Raw genomic sequence first — 4,282 nt, 5'->3', positions numbered from 1 at the left:
TAATTATTAATATAATGATATCTTCTTGCAGTAGTATTGCTTAGATGTGGTCATGTTTGATCTCTTTTTCTCTAAAGGACTGGTAAATTCTTCACAATAAAAATAAAGGCGAGTGTTGGTGTTGTCCACTTTATTTCTGAATCTGCTTTTGGTTCTTAAGTGCGTTGTCCATTTCTGGGCCACACTGGAACAGCCAAATGGAAGAGGTACATAGGGCAAGGTCTGTGGAGGTCCCCAGTGCAGGAACTTCTGTCCCCATAGAGGTGGGGTACACCACCCTCCTGGTACATCAATATGTTCAGTGACCAAGAAGTTCCCCTGAACCTCATTGTTCAGAGTTTTTATGGAAGTTTCATTACTTAGAAATAATTGATTAAATCATTGGCTCTTAGTGATTGAACTCAATCTCTAGGCCCTCTCCTCTGTCAGGAGGTCAGAGAGTGGGGCCAAAAATTCCAGCCTCTAATCACATGGTGGTTCCTCTGTCGATTAGCTCCATCTAAAGCTGTCTAGACACCCACTAAGAGTAACCTCATTAGCACAAACTCAGGTATGGTAAAAAATGACTCATCATAAATAACAAAAAAACTCCTATATTCAGGAGATGCCAAGGGTTTTAGGAATAGTGTGCCAGGAACTGAAGACAAAGGCCAAATAAATTTTTTCATTATAACAACCCCCCTGGTTGTTTTCTCTAACCCTTCTCACAATTCTGTTCAGATGAATCATCTGGGTGGAATTTCTTTCTCACCCATATACCTGCAACTTCTTGGGAGACACAGTGGCCGTCCTCGGTACCCCATGTGCATGTACCATCATTGCAACATTCATAACACTGTATTGTAGCACCCTGTGTGCCTGCTTATGTTCTCTAGATTATAGACTCCTTGAAGCAGAAGCATGTCCTGTTCGCTTCTGTATCCCCACCATTCTAGCCCAACATCTGGGCCATAATGGTTTTCAATCCTTTTTTTCTTTTAACGGATTCATTCAGCATCTCACATGGGAGAGACTACACTAGGTGTTGGGCACACAAAGTCACTGCGACGTAGGACCTGACACTCCAGTGGGCTTGGATTTCATCCTGGAGTAGACAGAAGGACCACCCAGGGTGATCTGCATTTCTACCAAACCCTGGACATGCCTCAGGTAGCACAGGTTTCCTCACAGACACTGAGATACCCTGTGGCACCGACAACTCCGCTGTGGCTCTCAGGCTGGGAACGCTCTGCCGCTCTGCCCCTCATGTTCCAGGAACCTCCTTGGTCTGTCTTCTAGGACCCAGAAGCCATGGTTTATTTGATTCTGTACATTTTTCTCTGCCTGAGAGGCAAGGGTGTAGAGGATAGGAGCTTCAACCCTGTCTGATTCAAGTCACTTAACTCAGTTTGTATTTGCCTCAGTTTCTGAATGTATAAAATGGGTATTATAATAATACCTCTTAGAATTAATTTGAGGATTAAATGAGCACTTACAGCACTCTGTAAGTACATAACAAATGTAATCTGCAATTAACATTTCTCCTTTATAATCTTACCTTTATGGGGAAAATAAAATATATCCACATATGCATAAAGGAATGTTGGAGAGACATACCAGACACTACTAAATAAAAAGTGGGAGAATAACTTTTTTTTTTAATGTCTGATTGTATTTACTTGTTATTCTTAGAAAATCTCATTTTTGACTGGACTCGGACTTAGAGGTAGAAGCTCTCAGACGGGACAGTCTATGTCTCTTGGCCATGTGTTCCTGGCGTTTTTCTTTGGCCTCCTTCATTCTCTTGACCAAATGTTTAGCATATTCTGTGGCCTCTTCCTTCTTTTTCTTAGTCTGCTGTTTCTTCAGAGAAATACCCTGATGTTTGTGTTGCAGGACAGACGGAGTAACAAGACGCTGAATCTTGGGTGCTTCGGTCCTAGGTTTCTTACTTTCTTTGTTTAGCGGCTTTCTCACAACATATTGGCTGATACTGTCTTCTTTAGAGAGACTGAAAAGTTTGCCTATTCAGCAAGCTCTTTTGGGCCCCAGGCGACAAGGCACAGTAGTATCGGTTAGACCAGGGATAATTTTCTGCCCTTTTTTAACAATGACCAAGTTGAGAACACTCAGACTGGATCCACAATACAACCCCAAACAGATTTGCACTTTCTTTCTCCAGTCCTCCTTGGCCTGTAACAGGAATGCCCCTTACTTAGGAGCAGGTGGACATAGCCATGGGTCAAAACATGCTGCTTCATGGGGAAACCTTGTTTGTCGTTCCCACCACTGATTCCAACCACATACCCTTCCATTCTTCACCCGGAGCATCAGCAGCCACTTCTGTGGCCATACACTTCTCATGAAAGGTATGAAGGTTTGTTTTTGTTTTTAATTTTATTTAAAAAAATTATTCTACTTCGGCTTCAGGTGTACAGTGCATTAGTCAGGCATCTACACAGTCTATGATGTGATCCCCTTGATAACTCCAGTGCCCATCTGGCATCTTACATAATCTTTACAACATTGTTGATTGGATTGGTGAAGAGATTAGAAAGTGCAAATTAGTAGGCATAATATAGTCATGAAGATATGAGATACGGTATAGGGAATGTAATCTAAAATGTATGAAGTTTGCTTTCATCGTTCACTTCAATGAGTTTCTGGCAGCCAGTGGCTGGGAAAGAGCTGTTCAGCTTCATCCTGAAGCAGCGACTGCCTCCAAGGCGACACGAGAAAGACAAGAATGACTTTTTAATGTATATATTTTTAAATCATTGTTTTCACTTGTCTAGAGTTTTAACTATGTGTATTTATGTAGAAAACATTTCTCCATTATATCTGACAGATTTCAAAATCTCTCCTCTGTGTTTATCTACGTTATCTGAAACTGAACGTGCGCAAACACACACACACACACACACACACACACACACTTTTACACACCTCCATCTCTGTCCCACCTCGCTACATGTGGGTCACAATAAACGTTTCCAGTGGCTTATCCTGGAACCTCTCTGCTCATCTGGGCTGAGCCAGAAAATGAGCATTTGAATGAATGGCAGGGGTAGAAAACATCCCATTAGCAAGGTCCTATTTATGTGAACTTGTACTTCCATCAGAGATGGCAATGAAAAACAAATATCAAAGCAGCAAAGCAGGGGCTAGATTTAAAATGATCTGAATATATTATAGCACATTAATTCCATAGAGGCTTTCAAACCAGACAGATCAGGCATTTGAAAATCATTTATCTTAAATGAGTCTCTGAAATGTACCAGGACATTAAAAATGATAGTGAATTATGCTTACTTCATGTTTACGTTAAAAAATAGGAAGCATCACAATTCCTATTCCGGGTAAGGGCATTTTTCTAATCCCATAATTAGTTCTGCAAGCATCCAACATAACATCTAATTCCAGTCTTTTGAATAGCCACCTCTTTTTTTAAAAAAAGCCAGCTAATGTATGCATCCGCAAACACAAAGACTAAAATAAATCAAGTGGTGCCTGCTTTGGTACCCTTAGGTGATGAGATATGGGAGAAAGGAACAAAAAAGGAAGACATCACTGGCAGCTCTGGCTCTGGGAGCTTGACAACACCCCTCGTTCATCTTGAGTCCTGGCATACAACTTTAACAATGCAGGAGATTGTGTGCCCAGCTTTGGCAAAATGGAGATTAATAAGAGGTGCTCCTCGCCCTCAGGGATTTCATGGTCTAGTGAGAGAGACAAAGTAGAATCATGTAATTATAACACCTCATGGGAAGTGCTAACTGACAGAATGAAAAAGTGCTATTAGAGCATACAGAAGTGAGAGGCATGTAAACATAGGTAAGTCTGCTTACAGGTTTGTTAATTATCTTACATATTTGTCTTGTCTAAGGTGATGTGTGGTGGTCTCCTGTTCATTTGCTTTGTAATGCAAGGCATGATGTTTAAGGCATGAAGTCTAGCAACGTTTCCTTAGCAATGTTTCATGCATGTGTGCAGGAATCCACTCATGAAACGTTCACTTAGTGTAAGGAACTATGCTCATTTCTATGAATACTGAGAATTGATAGGATGGTTGTTTTTGGTTTAATTATTAGGTAGTTCTTCATGCCTTCTGAAATTGTGATTCTGAATGCTTGAACAACACATCCACATACTGAAGAGTGGTCGTAGGGTTACTGAGAGCCTAGAAAACTGAAAAACAAGAGCCCAGTGACTGACCCCAGAACCCCAGGTAGTCTGAGCTAAGTCTGCCCCTCCCCTTATGCCCGAGGCAGACCCCACCACTTATCAAGCCATGCTGAGACTG

The 4,282-nt window shown here is 41.4% G+C and overlaps 1 pseudogene; it reads right to left on the bottom strand.

Annotated features, from left to right (window-relative positions):
- Positions 1–412: 412 nt before the first annotated feature.
- LOC109458583 (small ribosomal subunit protein eS6) lies at positions 413–2,681 on the bottom strand (annotated as a pseudogene).
- Positions 2,682–4,282: the final 1,601 nt, after the last annotated feature.

The sequence above is a fragment of the Rhinolophus sinicus genome, linkage group LG06 (assembly GCF_036562045.2).
Source record: "Rhinolophus sinicus isolate RSC01 linkage group LG06, ASM3656204v1, whole genome shotgun sequence".
Classification (NCBI taxonomy): Eukaryota; Metazoa; Chordata; class Mammalia; order Chiroptera; family Rhinolophidae; genus Rhinolophus; species Rhinolophus sinicus.
The sequence above is the reverse complement of the archived record's forward strand: the minus strand, read 5'-3'. Positions and strand labels throughout refer to the sequence as shown.